This window comes from Microcaecilia unicolor, chromosome 9, assembly GCF_901765095.1.
Source record: "Microcaecilia unicolor chromosome 9, aMicUni1.1, whole genome shotgun sequence".
Lineage (NCBI taxonomy): Eukaryota > Metazoa > Chordata > Amphibia > Gymnophiona > Siphonopidae > Microcaecilia > Microcaecilia unicolor.
Window position 1 is genome coordinate 112,388,682 of NC_044039.1, and position 26,613 is coordinate 112,415,294.

Consider the following 26,613-nt stretch of genomic DNA (forward strand, 5'->3'; position numbering starts at 1 on the left):
TGTAGGAGGATATAAGCAAAGATGGAACATATAGATAGGTAAGGGAGTAATAGGTAAGAGGAGTTAGAAAATAAGGCGACTAATTTAAAGTTGCACATGAGGTCAGAGAGATGATTAAATATTATCACAGCTATGGTAGGAGTGGATAAACATGTCCTGCTGCAGTATGTGCAGCCTCCTTGTGTGTGTGTGTGTGTGAGAGAGAGAGAGAGAGAGAGAGAGAGAGAGAGAGAGTTAACTGGCCATGTGACAGCTAGCCAGAGAAAGGGTGGTCCAGGGGCATAGCTTAACAATTATCAGCATTAATTGGCATTAGAGATTACGCACACTACTTGCTAAGCATATGTGGTGCGCAAAAATATCAGTCACATAGTTGAAACATGGGTGTGGTTATGGGCGTAGAATGGGCGAGTCATGGGCATTTCTAAAATCTATGCATGTTATTATAAAATACACCCGCTCTGCGCCTAATTTAGGCGTTGGGATTTACACCAGGTTTTACTCTTTATAATTGACTACGACTAAATTTAGTCGTGTGGACCAGCACTTGGCGTATGCAATAAACCACGTGGAAATTTAGGCTAAATTAAAGCGTACTTTATAGAATATGTCTAAGCAAATTTCATTTCAGCGCCAAATCTTTAGGCATGATATATAGAATCTAGTCTGGAATGTATATGCTGGCATTTGCATGCTATTGGGCTGGATCTGGGAAACTATTTTATAAATGTGTATGACTTCTCACATAGGCTCTCTGTAGTAATATCAAGCCCATTAAGTGCAAATACTCCGACTGCAAATGGAACAGCCTTGGCAACAAGCGAACCCCTTGATTTGTATGTTTTTGCTATTAGTAATAAAATATAATAATGCCATTTAATATTTATATAGCATCATCAGTGCAAATAGCATAGCCTAAAATAAATCTAATATTTTAAATGCTGTCGGCTACAAAGACCTTTCTATCTCAGTTTAATCAGAGTGGGGTTTGAGTACTGCATTGCATACATGCAGAATTAAACTGAAGACGTCTCCTCGTTCACAGATCTGATATCTGGCCCATATATGACTCGGCTCAGTAGGATATTCCCAGGTTTTATTTCATTTTCTCCTTTTACTCTTCCATTTTGATGTTTGAAACTTCTCGACTATCAAATATCAAACTAATAAATGCTGAGCCTCCAAATTTTATTTTAATTGGTTTCCTTATAACAGTGGCACTAATGCTGCAAAACAGACACCTGAGTGTTAGTGTGAAAAAACATGCTGTCATCGTGCCTTAGCATATGGTTATTCCTTCTCTCACTCTGAACTATTTTATTTTGTTGGAGATGTGAATGCCTGCTGCTGCTGAGCTCAGACCACATGCCTTTCATCAGAAAGGTTGCTCATTCTGTAGCAGCTCAGCACACTGTACAGTGCAAGTCTGGCTGGGATGAAGACTTTATTACCCATCTGCCACATGGCACGGCAGTGACATAATTCATTCTATTTACCCTAACAAATCGCTCCTTGCGGGTATGCAAGCATCGAGCGTAGACAGAAATGAACCTGCCGCTTTATCTTTCAATGTCTTCAGTTGCTACTCAGGGAAATTATGAAGATAAAACGCTTTTGATTAGTAATAAAGCAACAGAACCAATATTTCTTCTTGGCGAATGCCAGGGGTACATTATTTGCAAAGCACTAATTTATTTCTCAGCTACAATTAAGCATCCAGTTTCACAGTCTCCCATCCTCACCTTGAGTACTGCAGAGCAGTCAGTTGACTGGTGTGCTCTTTGCCAAACATGATGGATGAACTCCTTCTTTCCTGGTTAACCACTGTATATTGTTTTATGTTATTGTTATTTTAAACTTTTCACTTAGCACTGTGTGTTATGTAGAGGGCCTTATCAGGAGCCAGCAGAGAGCACAAGCGGTCAGCCACTAAGATTAGGAGGAAGACACTTTAAAGAAGAGCTGCTGTCAACTCCGAATGTAGTCACAAACATAATGAAAAGCAAGAGTGACATAACGATGCATCCAAACGATGCATTCTGAGATTTTACATAAAATAAACAGATTCTGTACATGGCGCTTTAAAAATGGGTACTGGAAAAGATCGGCGCTAAGCAAGATTTTATAAAGGTCACACACTCTTCACAGAATCGTGCTGATTCCTGTGCCCTAACTTTGGGCACCAGCCTTACGCCTGCTGAAACCTGGTGTAAATGTTGGCACCTGGTAACAACATTATTCAGTACTGAGAATGCCCTTGATATGCCCATACCCCTCCTGTGGCCACACCCCCTTTTGAGTTGCACACTACCCAGCTTATTTTCGAAAGAGAAGGGCGGCCAGCTTCCAACACAAATCGGGAGATGGGCGTCCTTCTCTCAGGGCTGGCCAAATCGGCATAATCGAAAGCCGATTTTGGCCGCCCTCAACTGCTTTCTGTCATGGGGACGACCAAAGTTCAAGGGGGTGTGTCGGCAGTGTACCGAAGGCGAGACGGGGCGTGGTAAAGAGATGGCCGTCCTCGGCCGATAATGGAAAAAAGAAGGGCGTCCCTGGCGAGAATCTGGTCCGCTTTATTTGGCCCCTTTTTTTAGGTCTAAGTCACAAAAAAGTGCTCGAACTGCCCAGATGACCACCGGAGGGAATCGGGGATGACCTCCCCTGACTCCCCCAGTGGTCACTAACCCCTGATATGGCCTGGCACTTAATATCCGGGTTTAATGCTGGCGGTGGACAGCAAATGTGCTGCCTGCTGCCGGCTGAACATGGGGCCCTATAGGTATGCATATACCCAAGTAGATACCAAGATTCATTAAAGCACTATTCTGAAAATATATGCACATATTACATAGTGTATATTTTATAGTGAGGCATACATGTGGGAAGAGCCTGGGTGGAACTGTCATGTATGTAACTTATAGAATTCTATAAGTTACATGCAGATCTTCATCATTTAGGCATGCCCACTTACACCAGCTCTACGGCTGACATAAATGGTCACACCTAAATTTTATGTGTGTATGTAACACGTTATGCTAGTATTCTTTAAAGAAAACAGGTATCTGCTTCCGTTTATATGATATGCTCCTATCAGGTGCCCTCTAGGTGGAGGAGTAGCCTACTGGTTAGTGCAGCAGATTTTGATCCTGGGGAACTGGGTTCAATTCCCACTGCAGCGCCTTGTGACTCTGGGCAAGTCACTTAACCCTCCATTGCCCCAGGTACAAAATAAATACCTGTATATATGTAAACCGCTTTGAATGTAGTTGCAAAATGCCACAGAAAGGTGGTATATCAAGTCCCATTTCCCTTTCCTTATATACAGGTAGAGAATTGGACTCCACACTTCTCAAACTTCACCCTGTCTCCAGAAATCTCCACTTTTTGAGCAGCAAGAATATAATCGTATTTCACAGGCAATTTTCACCCTCATACAGTTATGAGAAAAGGTTTATGAACCCCAAATAATAATGAGAGTTACAAGATCTTACCATTATCCTCTTATGCGTGGGATAAGCATAAAGGAATCCTGTGCACAAGGAATGGATCCTCAGGAGCTTAGTCGAGATTGGGTGGCAGAGCCGGTGGTGGGAGGCAGGGCTGGTGGTTGGGAGGCAGGGATAGTGCTGGGCAGACTTATATGGTCTGTGCCAGAGCCGGTGGTGGGAGACGGGACTGGTGGTTGGGAGGCAGGGATAGTGCTGGGCAGACTTATATGGTCTGTGCCAGAGCCGGTGGTGGGAGGCAGGGATAGTGCTGGGCAGACTTATATGGTCTGTGCGCTGAAGAGCACAGGTACAAATCAAAGTAGGGTATACATAAAAAGTAGCATATATGAGTTATCTTGTTGGGCAGACTGGATGGACCGTGCAGGTTTTTTCTGCAGTCATCTTCTATGTTACTATGTTTTATTGAAATCAATCCCTTCTTATGAAGTAAAAGGGTATAAATGGAAAAACTCTTTGTTTTTTTTGCGACAAAATAATTTACGAAATGGGAACAATAACACTAATTCCGAATTGGTGAGTGAAATACTAAGTAGTAAGTGAAACCCTAATTTCCATGGCATGGTTAATTGGCTTATTTGAATCAAGTGCTTAAATATCAGTAATTGTGTAGCAACAAACCATCTCACAGAGCAAATCTGCACATCTGATTTTTGGGTTTGGTCTTCAGCATAACATTTAATGGACATCATTATTCCAGAATCAAAATACATTTCAGAGGACCTACAAAAACAAGTAGTTAACGTCAATCTGTCTGGACAAGGTTGTAAGACCAGTATAAATATTTGAGGTTGCATCAATCTAGTGTCAGACACATAGGAGGTATTTCTCTAAGGAGACACTAGTGTACATATAAGGGCAAATATTCTAGTCATGAGCACATGTATGTAAATAAAAATAATCCAGCCAATATTCAGAGTGAGTTAACCGTCTGGGAACGGCCGCTGATTGATTAACTCGATTGTCAGCGGCTAACCAGTCATTTTCAGTGGCACTTAACTGGTTATTTTTGCTGAAAAGATCAGTTAGCGCCGAACCGCAAGCCGGCCATGTCAGGGGCATTCTGGGGGGGGGGGGGGGGGCGGAAGCAGGAGGCAGGTTAGGTGTCGCTATTCAAACCCAATGGCCAAGGTTAGTGGATAAAGAAGACTATATAAATATCTGTCCTATCTTTATCTGCTAACCCATGTCCGGTTTAGTCTGAATATCAACTTAACCGGTCATGCGCTAGCCGGCTTTTAAAAAAACAGGATATTCAATGCCAAAGCCTGCACAGAGCCCGGAACTAAATATCTAGTTTTAGCACCGGCAGCAGACAAAAAAAAAAAAAACCACCCACTGTGCATAGGCGGCTGAATATCAGCCAGAAAATGTCTATGCATTACCTTTAAGTGCACACATATCTTCATTAATGCATAGTTTACAGATGGGCATTCACATGGGTGGAGTCTAGAAGAAACGTGGACGGGGCACACACTTATATGTGTAACTTACAGAACACTATCCCCTGGATTCTATAAAGGTTGCCCAAATTTGCTCGCCAAAGTTTGGGTGCGATCCTGAGATACACGTGTATCTTACTTGGTTAATGAGCCTATTCATGGCAATAATTGAGCACTAAATCGATTACTGATGTTAATTGCCATCAATTAGAATTTATGTGTGCACCTGGTTGCTCGTTATTCTATAATCCTGGGCACCTAACTCCCATAGTGTGCAATCCAAAAGGGGGTGTGGCCCGGGAGGGTCAGGGGGTTGCACGCATTGTTATACATCTATGCTGGTTGTAAGGACGGTGTTCTAAAATGACTGCAAATGGCCCAAAATACAGCAGCTAGGCTTGTCCTCAAGGTATCACGTTTTGATGAGCCACTCCTTATTATGCAAGCTGCACTGGCTGCCCATTAAAGCCAGGATTATTTTTAAGTTATGTGTTTTTGTCTTTCCAATATTATATGGCATGACACCGGATTACATGCAGCCCTTAATAACTATTCCCCTATGCAACATAACCTCTGGTTCTAGGGACTACCTTAGACTTCATCTTCCAGATTGTAAGAGAGTGTGCTGTAAGTCGGTTCAGTCCGCAGACTTTAGATGCCAGGGTGCTAAGTGGTAGAACTCACTGCCAATGGCAATCAAGAGTCAGCCTGATTACTTGGTATTTCGCAAAAGATTGAAAACTTTCCTCTGTGAGAAGTTTAAACCCATTGATGGAGTGTGTTAGATTGAACTGACTATCAGTGGTTTATTATTTAGTTCTTATTTCTGCTACTCTGCTCTTACTTGATATTTTTGTTTATGGTACTGTAAACCTTGTCTGCTGTTTTATTTATTGTAAGCCACATTGAACTCGAGTATGTTCGGGATAATGTTGGGTATAAATGTCAAAATAAATAAATATGGCCTCAGCACACCTAACTTGGGTGCCAGCATTTACACCAGGTTTCAGCAGGCATAAGACTGGCACCTAAAGTGAGGTGTGGGAACTGGTGCTAAGTGTGATTCTATAAAAGGCCTTGCGCTTAGTGCCAATTTTTTTTCTGGCACTGAATTTTGAGCACCATTTATAGAATTTCCTCCAAAGAGTGCACACTACATGCACATACAAAATTATTTCATGCGTGTACTGTTGGGAAAGAGTGCACCCTCTTTGCAAATAGTGCATACTCGTGAATAATATGCACTCTTTGCAAAAAGTGCACACTCGTGAATAACATGCACTCTGCAAAAAGTGTACATTTGTGAATAATATGCACTCTTTCCAAAAAGTGCACACTTTCGGAAGCATATGCACTGTTCTATAACCTTGCATCTAAGTGTTCTAGCAAGTAACTGCAAAGGGGGCATTCACATGGGAGGAGCATGTGTGTCATGGGTGTTTTGACTATTTAAGTGCACACTTTATTGAATATTGTCGGTTAGGCAGCTAACTGCCGTATTTAGGTGCTCACATTTACCCCTGGTGTGAGTGGTGATGCTTAATTTCTGACTTTCATAGTACTCTATAACAGATTAGGTGCACAAATTTGCTGCTATAGAATATTAGCTTAGCACCTTGATCGAAGGTGCCTAACTTTGAGCACCCATTATACAATTACCCTAATGTACATATGTGCTTCTGTGCAGTATCGTAGCCAGGATTTTTTTTTTTTTTACAGGAGGTGCATCTCCCCCAAGCTCCCTCCCCTGGTATCTTAAAAATCATTTCTGCTGCAGTCTGCACATGGGCAGCAGCAGCGGCACTCAGAGGCTGCCCGCGGCATGCACCAGGACTTCTTCTCTGAACCGTCCCGCCCTTAGTTGCACCAGAAGGGCGGTGTGATTCAGAGAGGAAGTCCTGGTGCAGGCAGCCTATGAGTGCGCTGCCACTGCCCAGGTGAAGACTGCAGCACAGCTGATTTTAAGGTACCGGGGGGGGGGGGGGGAGCAGAGAGCCGGGTCTGACAGGGGGTAACACACGCACCTAGTATAAATACGCCACTGCTTCTCTGCCTAAGCTTTTAACAAATTTTGAAAGCGAAACTAACCATGTAGTTCATCTGTCAAAATTTGCTAGAGTTAGGCTAGCACAAAAATATTTTCTGTGTCTTGCTGCTAGACACTTGATGAAGATTGCCTTCCAACAGGTTTTCAATTTTCTGCAAAAACATTCACCACATTGTGACTGCTCTCACAAAATGGAAAAGGCCCATAATATCACATTTCTGCAAAAGTACAAAAAAAAAATTCCTTCTGCTCATTGCCAGACAGTACTGCAAATGTCAGGTTTTTACTACTAAGATTAGAAACAGAGAATGGGAAAACATTCTTTTGAATAAAGCCCTCTGTGTGTTTACCAGATGTTAGCATATTCCTAACATTCAATCAGAAATGAGCTAACATCTGCTCCACATTATAAAAATAGATAACCAAAAACTAAAATAAAATGAAGAATCTTTCTTGTTGGTTAGTTATGATGCCTACTCTACAAAATATTCATATACGCAAAATATTATTTGCAGCACTAAATATCTAAGGAACACAGCTGAATATACCTTAAAGTGACCCAAATATAGGAGCCCTTTTACTAAGCCACGTAGGCGCCTATGCGCGCATCAGTTTTGAACTACTACCTGGCTACCGCATGGCCCGGGCAGTAATTTCATTTTTTATGCGCATCCGCTAAGTGCGCCAGAAATTTTCCGGCACGCAGTGCTAACCAGGTGGTAATCAGCATTGTACACACGTAGACCATTACCACCCAGTTAACAGGCGAGACCTTACCGCTAGGTCAATGGGTGGTGGTAAAGTGTCAGGCCCAAAATGGAAGCACGCCAATTTTTATTTTGCCGCATGTTCATTTTCGCCCCCCCCCCAAAAGACCTTTTTTGCAGGTGCGCTGAAAAATGGACCTGCGAGCATCCAATACACATGTCTACACCAGTGTAGGCCATTTTTCGGCGCACCTTAGTAAAAGGACCCCATAGGCTGTTGAATTCTTTTGCAGCTTTAGAGAGAACAACGTCACTGGCTGAATTTCTTTACGAATTTGGCCACTACTTTTCCACCTCTGCAGGGCCGGACTTACCAATTGCAGGGCACTGTGTGGCAGGCCCAGTGGTTCAGTATGCCTCCCTTTCTCTGAACTCGCACCTTAAATGTATGTTTCTCCAAAGAGGGCTCAGGGCAGTGTCAGCAATTCGAATAGGCTATCTACTGCTGACTACAGAGCCTACTCCCTCCTGCATCCCACCCTTGTGGAAGCAGGAAGTTACAGCAGAAGTGGACAGGACACAGAATGCAGCAGAGCGCAGTCTCCTGGGTCAGCGGCAGCCAAAGTGAATTGCTGCCACTCTCTTGAGCCCCCTATGGAGAAATGCTGTTTTATTGATAAAATCAGATATTATGTGCCTTTGGATGTACCTTTGGACATTTGCCTTGGTATGTTGATTCAGTTCCTGACTGTTTTTGAGTTTGGTTATACATTTTAGAGCTGTTTTTATTTAGTATTGTGATCTTTGAGGACTGTGACAAATTACCATGTGTTTATTTATGCCTATTGAAGTAGTTATGGGGAGGGGCCATTATGGTTCCCTCTCCTTTAAACAAGGACATTCCCCAGGTATCACCAGCATTGAAGGCCTTGGATGTAAGTTTGCATACAGGTCATCAGATTAAAGTTGGGCTTTTGAATGCCCGGACTGTACGCAGTAAAATTATGTTAATTTATGATTTAATTGTGCCACATAAGTTTGATGTATTTTGTATTACTGAATTTTGGCTTTTGAAATCAGATTTGGTGGTAGTAAGGGAATGCTGTCTTAATGAATATAGCTGGGAATTGGCTTGTAGATCCTATCAGAGGGGTGGTGGAATGGTAGTTTTTTTTTTACAGGAAGTCTATATCTTTTAAAGTAATCTTTGCTGAATCTAGAGTTTGCTGAGATTTTGATTCTTGAGAGCAAGTTTATTGATTTCTGCTTGTTTTACTGTCCCCCTGGAAAGTTAGTGGCTGACTGTCCACCATTTGTAGAATTCCTATCTTCTTTGTCAATAGATTTTGAGAAGTTGTGCATTTTAGGTGATTTTAATGTTTCAGGTCACATACCTAGTCATATTTTATAACAACAGATTTATGGTTTTAGAACATTTTTTCTTTATACAGGTTGTGCAGAGTCCAACACATCAGGCAGATTATATGTTAGATTTAGTTTTGTGTCACAGAAATTATTTCATTCCTTAGTTGCTTCGCCAACTGTGCAAGATTTTAGGCTGGTCAGATCACTCATTAATTATGTTTGATTTTTTTTTTCTGAATGATGATTCTTGTAAGAGTTTGAAGGACTCTACATTACTTTCTGTCAGGCCTAAATTTGAATTTGATGATCTAAAAGCTTGTTTAGCTAAGAAGATAATTTTGGATGATATGAATCAAGGAAAGATGATTGAGCATTTAGTGAATCTTTAGATGTTGTTGCTCCAGAAAAAACTAGCTAGGGTTAGGAGTTCAGTTGAAATATGTAGATGGCATATGCCGGCATTTAAACAAGTTATGAGAGAGTTGAGACTATCAGAACGAGACTAAAGATGGACAATTATGAGTCTTATATGATTAAGCTTTTTGAATATAAAGGGTTTTATGAATATAGGAGAAATATGTATTTTAAGGATAAAATCAAATTATCATTGAATAGACCAAGGGAGCTTTTTCAGACTGTTAATTTTCTGGTTAATGGTGTGGATTATGGTTCTTCTCAAAATTTGGATCCTCGGGTTTATGCTGGTTGTATAAGAAGCTTCACACTGAAGAATCTCAAGTTGTGAATGTTCATTCAAATTGTTTAACTGTTGCTGAAGTGGCACCTGAAAACTTATGGAGTGATTTTCATTTGGTAGATGAAAATGCTGTAGCAACAGTTTTGAAGGGTTTATCTCCTATGAGAGCTCAGTTGGACCCAAGTTCTTCTGCATTATTTCAGTTGATACTGGATTTGATTACATCTCCTTTAATGAAAATTGTTAATAAATCACTGCAGGATAGGTTGATGTCAGAATCTTTGAAACATGCTACTGTTAAGCCTTTGCTTAAAAGGCCATCTTTCGATGTTACAGTATTGAATCCTGTATTCAAACATGAAAAGAATGGTCCTGTAAATGAATTCAAACCATGAAAGCACATTTCCTTGAACACCAAATTCAAACAACATATTTATCAAGAGAGAATGGTCAATCATGTCAAATGCAGATGCAATATCTAGTGTAACAATAGAAAAACAAAGATTCTGATCCATCCCAATACTTATCAATCATCAATAGCAACAAAAATTCCACACTATGTTGTTTTCAAAAACCATATTGATGGTCATCCAATAAATGTCTTTTTTCCACAAAGTCTATCGATTAGTTTAATACTACTTTCTCAATAACTTTTGCCAAGAAAGGAAGAACAGAGATAGCTCTATAATTCCGCCCATTGAAAGATGACAAGATTCTGTTGCTAGTGGAGGACTGAGAGTGTCTCTTTGCCTATTTGATTAAGCCACTGCTGTCAAATTGTCCGAGACAATATGGACTCGTTTGCCTTCTCGCAGAGACTGAAAGGCTAGCAGGGCAACTTCTTCAGCCTTCAAGAGTCATTCCATCCCATCTGTATTTTTTCTAATTTTGCTTAACCTTTTTTTTCAGATATAGTGTCCAGAATTGCACACAATACTCAAGATATGCTCATACCATGGAGATCCTATTTTTTGGGACTCTTCCAGATACTAGACTGGCCTCTGCTGGAAACAGAATACTAGGCTACATGGACCCTTGGTATGACAATTTTTATGTTCCTGTACTGCTAGGAAGAGACTGGGGAGCAGAGAGCAACCTGGGATAGACAGAGTGAAAGCTAGGGAGAATATGTTTAAATGAGGGAAAAGGAAAACCGTGTGTGTATGTCTGTGTTATGGGGAAAGTGATCGATTAGTGGAGCTTGGGGAATGGGAGGAGCCTGCACTTACGGCAATCTTTTTTAAAATTCTGCATCTTTAAGTAATAACTTTTTATTATATCTTTAATTATTACTGTAGAAGTGTGTGGTCAAACAAAATCTACATATTTTGCAAGCTTTTTGAACAGAATTTCCCCAGGAGTAAAATATAAGCCTGAACCATGCACTAAGGGCAATTACTTCTTGAATTCTCGATGAGGCTGAGAAGCTGTACAATATGCAGGGTGATCAACTTACTACCTGACTCGTTGGGGACCTGAAATGGTCTGGTAAATGAATAAACTGAAAAGATTAAACATTTTGATTAAAAAGGTTGCAATTTATATGGCCCAGGGACAAGGGAGGCCTACTGGTACATGCAGGACAAGGGGCCTGTTATATCATCATGCTTACATGCCTCATGCAGGAACACAAAATATGGAAATTCGTACTCAACTAAAATAGCAGAATAAGGATACCACCCTAACATGGTACTGCTATTAAGGGACTAGGGAGATCTTTTACTAAAGGACCTTAAGCCCTTAACATGCACTTAGCTAAAGCGTTTTGTGATATGGTAGCTCGAACGTTATCTATTTTTTAAAAACACTTTTAGGAAGGGGAGTGTCATGGGTGCACCTGCATTCTTCAGCTAGCACATTATGATTAGTGCGTGCCAACTACATAGTAACATAGGCCCTGTAACATAGTAGATGACGGCAGAGAAAGACCTACATGGTGCATCCAGTCTGCCCAACAAGACAACTCATATGTGCTACTTTTGTGTATACCTGACCTTGATTTGTATCTGCCATTTTCCGGGCACAGACCGTAGAAGTCTGCCCAGCACTAGCCCCGCCTCCCCCACCGGCTCTGCCACCCAATCTCGGCTAAGCTTCTGAGGATCCATTCCTTCTGAACAGGATTCCTAGATAATGCAGGGTTAATGCGGGAGCACTTACCCCGGATTCCATATAGTGCGCTTTGATTTAAGCACCGAAATTGGCGCGGATTCTATAACACCGCACAAAACTTAATTGGCTTAAAAGCTAATAAGCACTGATATCAGAACTTAACAAGCAATAATTAGCACTAATTGGCAGTGATTAGAATTTAGGCACACAACTCACTAAGCGCATTCTGTAATGCACGCAGGCAAAAAGGCACACGGTTATGGGCGGGGAAATGGGTGCTTCATGGGTGTTCTGAAATTTAGGTGCCTAGTTACAGAATATGGCCCAGCGCGCCTAAATCCACGCGCCGGGATTTGTGTCAAGTTTTAGTTGGTGTAAATGAATGCGAGCAGATTTTGGCGCTGAAACATCAACTAACTGTATTTTATAATCGGCACTGATTTCAGAGCCGATTTTTTAGGTGCCATATACAGAATCTCCTCCTTAGTGCCTCCCAAATAGGAGGCGGTAAAAACCCCCAGATTAAATTTTTTGCATTAATTAGAAAAAGCCCTACAAAATGCTGCATTATATCTGGGCTTAGCGCATGGGAAAGTCCCACCTTAGAAGGTGCTAAACCCAGACTTTCCCGCACGAGTAAAAGGGCCCCTAGGTTTTAAATAAAGGATCTTTTTTTTACTGTGCACTTATAGGAAGGCGGGGTCTGGTAGGTCACAGCTGCAAACAAAAGGTCTGAAATGAAAGTATGAACCATTTCAAAATCAGTCTTTGTTAACAAAAGAAAACCAAGACACAGAAGCATCAGACAGAAAAGTATGGTGAGACACCTACCATGTGGGCACATTTTGCAGTTAGGTTTATTGCACATCCTGAGTATAAAAGCAGAGAAATATACTTGGGGATTTCACGACTTCTTCAAAACAAGAAGCATTTCAGAAAGCCGAGGCTGTAACGAAGCTCTCCTTTGAACAGGGCATGCGGTTTCTCTTCCCTTTTTATTATTTAGACAAAACTACAATGAGGGAATGTGGGAAGCTAGGCATGGTGCATCAATATTTATGGTGCCTGGAATTTATGAACGTTGCAAAGCTTTATGCAAACGATAGCATTACATAAAGAGGACCTTGTCTGCCTCTCCCCACATCATGCTCCGGGTCAGGCGTTTGCACACAAAGATTTAGAAAAATCTGTTTGGAATGTCTGTGGAAAGCCTGGGCCTCTAATGCAGAAAACAAATACTATTTGCATTAGAATGCGCATGAACTGCTTACTAACCACAAAAGAGAAATACACTGAAAAACTACTGTTCTGGTTTTTTTTTATGAAATACAATATATCCTGTCTGTGTATTTCAATTTTGCTTATTTAACATTTTTCAATTAAAAAGCCTGAAATCAAATATACATGGCTAGGACAAGTATAAGTTCTCTTATCAATAGAACAATTTGTGATGATTAATTTAAACAATGCAGAGATTTCTTCATTTATTGCTAATTCACAGTGGTATTTGCCAGAAATCTAAGAGAACAATTAAAATAAGTATTTTTTTTTTTTAGCTCTACAAACTAAGACAAAACTTTTCACAGAGTAAGGCTTGTATTTTAGAAACCCTATTCATGATTCATATATGTAAATACCAGCATTTAGGGGTCCTTTTACAAAGGCGTGCTGAAAAATGGCTTGTGGTAGTGTAGGCGTGGGTTTGGGGTGCGTGCGCGTGGTATACTTGGATTTCAGCAAAGCCTTTGTCACGGTTCCGCACATGCGACTGATAAATAAATTGAGTGCCCTCAGTGTGGGACCTAGAGTAACTGATTGGGTAAAAAATTGGTTGGATGGTAGGAGACAGAGGGTGGTGGTAAATGGAGCTTGCTCTGAAGAAAAGGAGGTCGTCAGTGGAGTACCGCAGGGATCGGTCCTAGGGCCGGCTCTTTTTAACGTCTTTGTGAGCAATATTGCGGAAGGGCTGTCTGGTAAGGTTTGTCTCTTTGCGGATGATACTACTCTGCAACAGGATGGACACCCTGGAGGGTGTGAATGACATAAGGAAGGACCTAGCGAAGCTAGAGGAATGGACCGATATTTGGCAACTAAGGTTTCATCCCAAAAAATGCAGGGTCATGCACTTGGGTTGCAAAACTCCGAGGGAACGGTACAGTATAGGGGGTGTAGTGCTTCAGTGTGCAAAAGAAGAATGGGACTTGGGGGTGATTGTGTCTGACGACCTTAAAGCTACAGGTAGAAAAAGTGACAGCAAAAGCCAGAAGGATGCTTGGGTGCATAAAGAGAGGCATGACCAGCAGGAAAAAGGAGGTGATAGTGCCGTTGTATAAGTCTCTGGTGAGGCCTCATTTGGAGTACTGCGTGCAGTTCTGGAGACCGCACCTACGGAAAGATATAAGCAGGATGGAGTCGTCCAGAGGGTGGCTACGAAATTAGTAAGCGGTCTTGAATGCAAAAATTATAGGGACAGGCTTATGAACCTCAACATGTATATGCTGGAAGAGAGGAGGGAGAGAGGAGACATGATAGAAACGGTTAAATATCTCAAGGGCATTTATAAACAGGAAGAGAGCCTTTTTCAAGTGAAGAAGAGCTCTGGAATGAGGGGGCATATGACAAAGTTAAGAGGGAATAGGCTTAGGAGTAACCTAAGGAAGTATTATTTCACAGAAAGGGTGGTGGAGGCATGGAATGACCTCGCGGTGGAGGTGGTGGAGTCTAGGACTGTTCCAGAATTTAAAAAGGCATGGGATAAGCATGTGGGATCGCTTAGGAACAGGAAGAATTAGGGGTTACAGAGGATGGGCAGACTGGATGGGTCATATGGCCTTTATCTGCCATCATGTTTCTATGTCCATTTTGGGTTCAAGACCTTACCGCTTTGGTGCACGTCTGTTACAGACACCGAAAAATAAAAAATATTTTTTTGGACGTGCGCATCAGATACTCACCAAAAATTAAATTATCACAACAGCCAAGCGGTAGTCGGGCAGTAACTCCCTTTTGGCACACATTGGGCGTGGGTAGATGCTTACGTGGCTTAGTAAAAGAGCCTCTTAGACAGGTATAAATTAACATTGAAAATTCAATTCTAAAAAGCTGGGATTTACACATATAAATCTGCAATCTGTGCGTATTGCAAGGAAGTATGGTTTCCGCGTGGTTCAGGTGGCACCAAAAATACATGCATATTCCCCATTTCAGAAGAGGCATATCCATGATCACCAGGATCAACGCTGGAATTTATATCTGCTCCGTAGTACATATAGGTTTTGTGAAAGTGCTTGTTTTGGGCAGCATTCTACAGGAAGGATAAGGGGAGGTCACCTCCCAGTGCTTTTTTCCATTTAGATGTGCAGGTTTACAAAACAGCACATACATCTATCCCTTGGATTGTATAAATGGTGTCCAAAGTTAGGTGCTAAGTAGGTGTCCAACTTCTGGCATGGAAATGCGTTCTAATGGATCCAAGGCACCAAAATGAGACTGAAACGGTAGATCGACATACTTGCTAGCAGATTATAGCTTTTACACCTGGCCAGTCAGGTTTTCAGGATATCCACAATGAATATGCATGAGAGACAGAGGCGTAGCCAGACTCGGTATTTCGAATAGGCCCAGAGGTAAATCAGAGGGGCCCTTCCACGCGCAAGTGCCGCCCCCCCCCCCCCCCCCCCCACCACACCACAAATATCTTCCCGGAGATATTTTTGAAGAACACCAATTTTTTTTTCACCTACCCCACATCGCCTCCTGCTCCTCCATGGCATCCTGGAATCTGCGTTCCTGTCTCTGAACCCCATCCCCCCTCAGTGTACTGTACAGGCCTCCTTGGCGCCTGCAGCAATTCATTCTTGCTGCTTGCACCAGACCCACAAGCTTCTATCTGCCACATCCCATCTTGTTGACAAAGGCAAGGACAAATCAAACTCCGGTATACAAATAAAGTATCACATACCATGTAAATGAGGCCCACCCATAGCTACGCCACTGATGAGAGAGATTTATATGCACAGACTTCTTGGTATGCAAATCCCTCTGATGCATATTCATTGTGGATATCCTGAAAACCTGACTGGCCAGGTGGTCCCCGAGGACTGTGTTGATTAACTAGGTGACCTCACTGTTAATGTGAAGTCATACTGGCAGTTGGAATATTTAGCTGCTGCACTTCGCAAAGCAACATGAAACAAATCTACTAAAAAGGAGGGGCCTGCTTTAAGAATTTTGTCAAGGGACTGAGTTATGAATTTGTGGAGTCATAATTTTAATTAAAACAAATCAATATTTCCAGTGTTACTTTGGGAAATAGATTAAACAAGTACAGTAACTGAATGCTACCACAGCCATATACACAGGGCTCCTAAACAGCTTATGACTCACAGATTTTAGCATTTCTGGTGCTTTCATAGACAGGGTGGAAAAGAGAGATTAGGATGGGCCAGATAGGAGAGAAATAAAATGGGAGAGCAGCAGGAATTTTATTTGTATTTTTTTGTTTTCTTTTGACCCACAAGTTTCTTCCTGCTCCTTTAAACCTCCAGCTCAGTTATGACAGTTGGGATCCTAGTACTAGAAGCCATCATCTGCAACTAAATGGGGATTCCCCCCCCCCCCCCCACTCTTGTTTACAGCCCCCTTTCCAGTGGCGTACCAAGGGGGGGCGGTAGGGGCAGTCCACCCTGGGTGCACGCCGCTGGGGGGTGCCGCGGCGCGCGCCTGTGGGCTCCGACTTCACTAACTTCGCTTGTTCGCTGCAGCTCCCTCTGCCCCGGAACAGGTTACTTCCTGTTCCGGGGCAGAGGGAGCTGCAGCGAACGAGTGAAGTTAGCGAAGTCGGAGCCCATAGGCGCGCGCCGCGTCACCCCCCCCCAGCGGAATGCACCCGGGGGGGGGGGTGTCATTTCGCCGGGGGGGGGGGAAGGTGTCATTTCGCAGGCGGGGAGGGGGGGGGGGGCGCATCGGCGATCCGCCCCGGGTGCCATCCAGGCTAGGAACGCCACTGCCCCTATCCCCTCAATGTACCTAGTGTGGGCAGAGCAACGACAGTCCTGTACCAGGGCCCCTCTACTATTTGCCCTCTTAGGTCCACAATCTAGCCATTAGAGGCTTGATTTTGTAGGGGTTGCCTATACAAGAAGTTCTTAAAGGAGCCTATTTGACGTCTAATTTCCAAAGGCAAGTCAATACGGACCATTTTAGACTCATTTACCCTTTCCCTGTTATCTACTTTCCCTGTTTCCTCTATTCTATCTACTTTGATTGTAACCATCTCATCTCTGATCTGGCAATAGCCATTCAGTGCATTGTAAGCCACTTTGAGCCTGCAAAACTGTGGGAAAAACGTGGGGTATAAATGTGCAAAATAAATAAATAAATACAATTATGCAATGGGAACTTGAACTAGTTAACAAACTGACACCTGCTTCAAAGGAATAAATGAGTGGGTGCACTCAATGCATCTACTCATGAATTTTGTAAAATATAGTGGTGCAAGCAAACAGCAGATCACACGACGAAAGGGGTCATGGATTTTATATACTGCTTTTCTGTGGGTACAACCAAAGTGACATTTTCTAGCTGATATTTACAGACTTTCTTCGTGTGATCTGCTCTTTGTTTTCACCATATTGGATCTTGTCTTTTTGTTTCCTGGGACCTTTTGTAAAATACATGCATACATCACTCTGCCTAACCTATGCTCCTGGGAATGCCTACACACAGATCATGTTAAAGTAAGCATACATTTCCCCCTCATACTATAAGAGGGAGCCTAAATTTAAGTGCCATTTAAGGGCCTTATTCTAAAAAGTTTATGCTCCTAAATTTACGCTCGTAAATAGCTGATGCTCATAATTTAAGAGAATAGATTTTGGAGTGTAAATTATGCTCATAAATTAGGAGCATAACTTTTAGGAGCATAACTTTTATAGAATAAGGCCCTTAACGGCCCTTTTACTAAAGGACATTAGAACCTAGGCTTAGAGCATCTTAATGTGAGACTTTCCCATGTGCTAAACCCATATTCAACACAGCAGTATTTAGGCCTTTTTTGGTTTTATTTGTTTGCAGGTCCTCTGCTAATTTTTCCATTAGCGCATAGGATTTGCAAACAAATTAGGCACTAAGTGGTCCTGTGTTAACTCAGTATTAACCAGTTAGTTAATGCATATTTAGCGTGTGCAAATAGGCAAGATACCACAAAACGCTTTACCATGTTTTGCGGAGGCCTGTTTTTCATATTAGGGCTTAACGCCTTTTATTACAAGGGCACCTTAAATTTATAGAATACTGTGATCCAGCCACATAAGTATACATATGTATGCATACATGACAGTAGCACACCTAAGTGGAGTGGGGGAGTAGCCTAATGGTTAATGAGACAGCCTAAGAGCAAGAAGAACCAGGTTCAATTCCCTCAGTAGCTCCTTGTGACTCTGGGCAAGTCACATAATCCTCCATTGCCCCAGGTACAAAATAAGCACCTGTATATAAAAGATCAGCATTATTGGAAGATGAAATAACCACCTCCGACACAGGATCTTGGACTGAATTATTTAACCAATATAAGAGACTCACTAAAGCAGAAGTCCACGGTAGCACTCTGGTACAATATGTAAAGAAAACTATGATTCCCCATAGGGTTGCATATAATTAAAGAACAGAAGATTTTTTTGTCAAATAAAGAATTTATTGATAAATGGATCGTGATCCTGAATCGTTGTAGCAGAGATTTAACGCTACTGATTGTTGAAACCACTGTGGTGGTAGAGAATCAGATTAAGGAAACAATAACGGAATTGAAGCGGTGCAAAGAAAAGCTACGAGAATGGTATGGGATTTGCGTTACAAGATGTATGAGGAGAGACTTGCTGACCTGAACATGTATACTCTGGAGGAAAGCAGAAACAGGGGTGATATGATACAGACGTTCAAATATTTGAACGGTATTAATCTGCAAACAAACCTTTTCCGGAGATGCGAAGGCGGTAGAACGAGAGGACATGAAATGAGATTGAAGGGGGCAGACTCAAGAAAAATGTCAGGAAGTATTTTTTCACGGACAGAGTAGTGGATGCTTGGAATGCCCTCCCACGGGAGGTGATGGAAACGAAAACAGTAACAGAATTCAAACATGCTTGGGATAAACATAAAGGAATCCTGTTCAGAAGGAATGGATCCTAAGGAGCTTAGCCGAGATTGGGTGGCAGAGCCGGAGGCGGGAGGCGGGGATGGTGCTGGGCACACTTATACGGTCTGTGCCAGAGCCGGTGGTGGGAGGCGAGACTGGTGGTTGGGAGGTGGGGATCGTGCTGGGCAGACTTATACGGTCTGTGCCAGAACCGGTGGTGGGAGGCGGGGCTGGTGGTTGGGAGGCGGGGATAATGCTGGGCAGACTTATACGGTCTGTGCCCTGAAAAGGACAGGTACAAATCAAGGTAAGGTATACACAAAAAGTAGCACATATGAGTTTATCTTGTTGGGCAGACTGAATGGACCGTGCAGGTCTTTTTCTGCCGTCATCTACTATATTACTATGTTACTATGACGGAATATGAATCCTTGTTGAAACAGAGAACTGATGAGCAAGAATATACTAAAGAGATGACAAAATTGCAACAGAACATAGCATCAGATGAAAATGAAAAATTATCGAAGGGATGAAAGAGATTATCAGCAGGATAGGATTTATTCATGGCTAAATAAAGAGAAGAAATTTGCACCTCTTAAACCTGATTTTGAAGTAGTTCTGGAGAGGATACAACTCAAATGGAAAATAGAGGACAAAAGTCACCTTTTCCCAAGGGCCAGCAAGGAAGGGGTCAATACCGAGACGGCAAATTTCAGACAAACAACGATCTGGGAGGTGCACGATACAATACATGTCAAAAGAAAGTGACTGTTTAGCAGTGATTAATATTTCTCATCACAGTTTGAACCATGCTCAGAATGATGTTCTAAACTTGGGCTTGGGATTTGTTCCGAGCAATCATTATGATCCTTTTAAAACTAGAGTAGCTATCAGACGTTTCATAAGGATATTACATCTAAGATGTTATTTTGATGCTAAACCACCTGGCCCACTGGATGCAATTGGGTCATACCATAGCAGTCAATAGCAAGCGGGTGGGAGGGCAGCAATCTTGAGCAGATTCTTTACTATAAAGAACAGAACTGGATTTTTAAACTTAGTTCAGTTGAACCCAGTGGGTTGAACAAAGAAATAGAATGGATGTCTTTAATTTTACAAGCTCCTGTGATTGGTTGGTGAGGCCATGTGACCTTGGCTATAAAAAAATTTTGAGCACCATGTACTGAATCTGGTCCTTTATGTCATTACCAACCAAACACAAGCACGTAAGAAAAAACATGACATTTTGTGTTTTTTCATTTGTTGATAATAATGGGGTCCTTTTACTAAGCTGTGGAAAAAAAAAAGGCCCTTTGCTAGCAGCGGGGGCCATTTTTCCCACAGCAAGTAAAAGTTCCCCTCCCAAAAATGGCCACGCAGTGAGATAACTTTTACCGCATGGCCATGTGGCAGGCAGACCTTACCGCCACCCACTAAGGTGGAAACAAGGGCTCCTGCACTATCCCAGCAGTAACCAGGAAGCAAGCGGCAATGCCCGATTACTACCAGGTTATCGCCGTGCAAGCCGTTTCCAGGCTTTTTTTCCCCCTGGAAATGGCGCACGCTCGGGGTGGGACTACTGCCGGCAGCCGTGCTGGGCCAGCGGTAGTCTCAAAAGAGTGTGCAGTAAGCCCGCGTTGGGCTTACCCCTGCTCTATAAAAGAGCCCCGATGTGCATTATTTTCCAATAGTGATACCACCATGCATGTGTGAACCATTGTGCATGAACAAACTAGTGTACATGCGCAAAGTTAGGAAAATAGTGCACCCTCTTTCCAAACAGTGCACACTATGATTACATACTGACAAAATAACCAAAAGGCCAAAGAAAAAGAAATAAAAGGAAAATTCACATAAGTGACACGGGAAATGACACAAACAAGCTTATTTTAGAAAGAGAAGAGTGCCCATCTTTTGACACAAATCGGGAGATGGGCGTCCTTCTCCCAGGGTCGCCCAAATCGGCATAATCGAAAGCCGATTTTGGGCGTCCTCAACTGCTTTCCGTCGTGGGGACGACCCAAAGTTCCTGGGGGCGTGTTGAAAGCATAGCGAAGGCAGGATTGGGGCGTGCTTAACACATGGGTGTTCTCGGCCAATAATGGAAAAAAGAAGGGCGTCCCTGACGAGCACTTGGGTGACTTTACCTGGTCCATTTTTTGTTACGACCAAGCCTCAAAAAGGTGCCCGAACTGACCAGATGACCACCGGAGGGAATCGGGGATGACCTCCCCTTACTCCCCCAGTGGTCACTAACCCCCTCCCACCCAAGAAAAAACCTTTAAAAATATTTTTTGCCAGCCTCTATGCCAGCCTCAAATGTCATACCCAGCTCCATGACAGCAGTATGCAGGTCCCTGGAACAGTTTTAGTGGATGCAGTGCACTTCAGGCAGGTGGACCCAGGCCCACCCCCCTACTTGTTACACTTGTGGTGGTAAATATGAGTCCTTCAAAACCCACCAGAAACCTACTGTACCCACATGTAGATGGCCCCCTTCACCCCTTAGGGCTATGGTAGTGGTGTACAGTTGTGGGGAGTGGGGTTGGAGGGCTCAGCACACAAGGTAAGGGAGCTATGCACCTGGGAGCAATTTCTGAAGTCCACTGCAGTGCCCCCTAGGGTGCCCATTTGGTGTCCTGGCATGTGAGGGGGACCAGTGCACTATGAATGCTGGCTCCTCCCACGACCAAATGGCTTGGATTTCGTCGTTTCTGAGATGGGCGTCCTTGGTTTTCATTATTGCCGAAAGTCGGGGAGGGCCATCTCTAAAGTCGACCTAAATTTCGCGATTTGGGCGTCCCCGACTGTATTATCGAAACGAAAGATGGACGCCCATCTTGTTTCGATAATACGGGTTTCCCTGCCCCTTCGCTGGGATGTCCTGCAAGGACATCCTCAGGAAAACCTGGGCGCCCCTTGCGATTATGCCCCTCAAAATGAACATTTTCTAGCTGTCCGTCCCTATATGCTAGTATTCTAAACATTTACATGTGCAAAAGGCAGAGAAATGTAAGCACCTAGTTTATCCCTTAAAGTCCACTTCAGGTACTGTATTACCCTTCCAGACTTTAATGTGACTACCTCTATCATGTGCATGGATATAAGGCATCATTTTTTAGATAGCTCACAATTTCTTTAAATGTCACTTTAAACCAAGCACACATCGGCTAAATGCTCATCACCGGCTAGCTATCTAAACAGATATATTATACAGCCTTCCTTTCTACGTTATTTTTCTTTGGATTGGAAACATGAAGATTGCTTACTCTACTGGCATTATGTATGCTCTGACAGCTCAATAAACTAATTATGGATTTTCAGGTCTACCTATAAACACATAAACAATACACATACATCTTTAAAGCAACAGACTCCCTCCCCCCATTTCTCCATTTTTGGGGGTTTATTTATTGAGTATTTTCATTCTCTTAGAGAGGGAAAAAGATATTTTGCACTGCCACCACTGCAGGAGCTTTTGAAATGATTCCAGGAAGTCTACGTTTCATTTAGGTTTGTGCCCTCCAGTCTGTTTATACTTGGTCGATACACTTGTCTGGAAAATATAATGGATTAGTACATCATTCAACAAACTAGTCAGAAGGCAAGCCCAAGGCGACAAAGACCAAAAAGTAAATTACAGTCAGTAGGAGGGGGGGGGGGGGGGGGGGGGAAGGCTGTGCCGAGAGCGGGGAAGCAACATAATGGGACACAAGCCTGCAGTTCTGGAGAATAGTGCCGGCACGATAAGGGATGGGAAATTCACACTGCAATGTACTAAAACAAGCAGCTCCATCAATTCATTGTGCTCTCTCAACCTGTTTTTGCTCTGAGAATGAATGGAAGATGCTGCTTCACCCAACCACTTTGGACTCTCATCTGTTTTTGCTGAGCCTAATTTTCAGCTGCAGGGACAACCAAATTAATTGAAACACTGACATTGGTGGTACATTAATATGTATATTCAGTGTGTAGCATTGCGGTCACCTCTGCTGCCTTTGTCCATTTAGTTTAGATCTATTATTGAGCAGGCATAAATGAAAGGTGTTGCTCTCTGGATACTGGCTGCATATTTTACTATCCAGATCATTTTTTGTGCCCCACCCTCACTCCACCCTCCCTCTGCTCTTTAAAATATGGATAGTATTGGGTCATTTAGACAAAGTTTTGACCCAGTACTATCCATATTGCTGCCAATAGGCAAGGTATACATTCACTGGCCACCTGATTTGCTTTGAATATTGGCCTTGGTGTAACTACTGATGGTGGCCTCTAGTATAAAAATAATAGCCAACAGACAGTAATCAGCAACTAAAACATCTGAAAATATACATACATACATACACGTGTGCATGCTTACACACACACAAACATACACATGTACATACATACATATAACTGGAACCCTGCCCTATCTACTATGTGGCCGCATATGCCCTGTAGGAGACAGGGCTGTTACTCCCTCAGGCTTCTGGAGATGATTTTTGGGCTAAGCCCTCCAAGACCTGGAGTCAAGGCTCTGGGACTTGTGCCAGCAAAAGTTTGGAAGTCTTTATCAAAAGAGACAATTACTCTGCTAGTCCTGCAATAAGCTCCTCCCTTGCTCCACAGAATTCATGAGTTCAACAACAAACAACTTTATAGCACATACTTGCTAACTGCACTGTACAAGGAAGCACATAATAGTATGTACAAGAAAATAAACTATCAAGTTAAACAATAAAGCAACATTAACATAAAATAGTTTCAAACACAAGGAGGCTGATATTGAGACTGCGGGAGATATACTGGCTAACTCCTCTGGTCACCAGTGAAACCAGAAATTCAATGCCGGGGCTGTATCTGGCCACCAGCATTGACTTTCCAGTTTGTTTGTTTTTAGGGGGGGGGGCGCTGCAAACATAGCAAGTTAAGCCAATATTCATTGCATGGCTGGCTAAATTATAGTGGCCAAAGAAAGACCTGCTATTTAAACGGTCCATCTGGCTGTTAAAAATTGGTGATAACCTCCTATGTTACGCGACATAACCACTGACTGGGCTAGTGCTGACTGGGATATTCAGCAGGACATAGCAGGTTATCTCCAGCTGAATATCGACAGATAGCTGGCCAGGTGCCATCCCTGGCCAGTTAAATACTTTTGAATATCGGTCTGAATATTGGCCTTGAGGTGCTAAGACTGCAGTTGAAGTCCCAGGCCAAATTACTGAAAGCAAAAACAAAAACAAAACTGGAAGCCTAAAGTGCTAAACTGTTCAAAAACAGAAAAGAATCCACCCTGCAGGGTGTGTACACAATTGATTTGGTGACCATTGTGAGATTTTGGAATTTTAGTTCACTAGGCAGTTCCTTCAGCTCTCTAACGGTGGTTTTACATTTTTAACTTGGGATGAGAAATTTCCCAACCATGCTGTCTCTGTGTGGTCTTTGCTAGAAAAATTCCTTTCAGAGACCTATTTGGTCTGGTCTTAATTCCTTCCTAGGCTGACTGGTCTCAAATCTACTCTAGTCTCCAAGTCACTGATGAGTGAAATATGTGCAGGTTATCTTTGGTTAGTGATAGAGATTTTTCCTTTGGATGTTTCTCAAGCAAGATGTAGCTCAATTCTGTTCCTAGAGGAGCTTTTTCCTGTAGGCAAATACCTTTTCTCCTTTCTGTTGAAACTCACTGGCAGCCTAACTCCTCTTTCATTTTTGCAAATCCTTCTGCTGGCTTTAGTTCCAGGAAATCAAGGATCCTCCTGCAGATTGTTTCAGCCCAGTTCCCAAATACCCACTCTACTCTGTATGTCTCTCTGGCTACATTAGAGGTATCTTAAAGGTCCGGCAAAATATGGAAGTTAACCCTGGCACAGACAGAGTGAGTCCAGCAACTTTCTGTTGTCCAATCCAGGTTTTGCCATTAGCTGCCTGCAGGACTTGACTGAGTCTCATAGCAAGCAGCATTGCCTTTGCTTACCAGAATATGGTAGGATAATACTCAGTTCTTCATGAGCTCAAGGAAAGTGGAACCTCTTGGAGCTCATGAAGAACTGAGTATTAATCTCACCATATTCTGGAAAGCAGAGGCAGTACTGCTTGCAATCGGACTCAATCAAATATAAATGTAGAGAAAGACATATCTATGATGACGTTTAATGTGAGCAAATGCAAAGTGATGGGAAACAGGAACCAAACTATATCTACATGATGCAAGGTTCCACATTAGAAATCGCTGCCCAGAAAAAGGATCTAAGTGTCATCATTGATGATATGTTGAAACCCTCTGCTCAGTGTGCAGCAGCAGCAGCTAAGAAAACAAATAGATTTTTAGGAATTATTAGGAAAGGAATGAGTGGAGTGGAATGGGTACATGTGAATTGTTTGTTTCCTCTTTCCAAAAATACTAGGATTGGAGAAAATATTTCTTCACTCAATGTGTAATTAAATTCTGGAATTTGTTGCTAGAGAATGTGGCAAAATCCAATCCAGCCCAAACCAACATTTATAGCCTACCTTTTTCAAACAGAGTCAAAGTGGGTTACAACTAAAAATAATCATTAAAATCAAGCAACTTAGCAGGGCTTAAAAAAGGTTTGGATAGTTCCCTAAAAGAAATGTCCGTAAGCCATGATTAAGATGGACTTGGGAAAATCCACTGCTTATTTCTAGGATATGCAGCATAAAATCTGTTTTACAGGTCTGGGATCTTGCCATGCACTTGTGACATGGATTGGCCACTGTTGGAAACAAGATACTGGGCTTGATGGACCTTCAGTCTGCCCCAGTATAGCAATATTATGTTCTTACAAGAAAGAGATACATCTCTATACCTAAACCTTTACATATAAAGAGATATCTAGATACCCTGACTTTAGTTATATCCTTAATGGAGTTTTCTTACTTCATATCCTCTTTAGATCCACCACCACTGGCAGCACGTCCTGGGACTCCTCACCAGGTAAGAGGCTGGAAGGAGTCTCCCCTGAGATGATCCCTCAGTGCTATTCCTTCTGGCCACTTCTGCAACTTCAAATTTGCAGCAGCCACCTACCCCTTTCTTCCTTTACAGAGTAGAGCACATCACCTCCATGGTGTATCTGATCCTAGCCGGGCCCAGCGAGGATACTTAAACTAAGCCAACGGGTTAACCTATATATTTACAGTTTATTTAATAACTTTGTATAGAACATAGCACTGTATATAATTGACAGCTGCTTTTGACATGTAACTGAGAGCCACCGGAAATAAAAATAAAAGAAGGAGGTAGACCAATGAAGTTCCAAACCAGTGGCAGTCAAAAAAGGGCTCGACACAGTCTGCCTTTCGGCGCCCAATGCACCTGCCTCAGGAGTCAATTATAATAACTCAGCCAGCGATGGTAAAGCACATACACTGGAGCTGAACAATCCAAACCAAGTATGCTTGTCTGAATTGACAAGCTTTTGCTGCCTGGCACACTTGTTAGCTGATTCTTTCGACGCTGTTGTAATGGATTATTCAGCTCCAGTGTTAAGTGCTATACCATTGCTGGCTGACTTATTATAATTGACACCTGAGGCAGTCGCATTGTGTGCCGAAACACAGACTGCGTCGAGTCCTTTTTTGACTGCGTTTAATAAA

General features: G+C 42.5%; 1 protein-coding gene and 1 long non-coding RNA gene across 2 annotated transcripts in view; both read right to left on the minus strand.

The window, feature by feature from the left end:
- The window catches only part of NPAS3 (neuronal PAS domain protein 3), a 1,265,871-nt gene that overhangs the window by 461,798 nt on the left and 777,460 nt on the right, over nt 1–26,613 (minus strand). The window lies entirely within an intron of this gene.
- Nucleotides 4,869–25,690, minus strand: LOC115477668. Its single transcript, XR_003943359.1, has 4 exons — nt 25,566–25,690; nt 22,796–22,801; nt 16,205–16,209; nt 4,869–4,880 (listed from the first exon to the last, which is right to left on the minus strand). It is a non-coding gene; the product is annotated as an uncharacterized LOC115477668 (long non-coding RNA).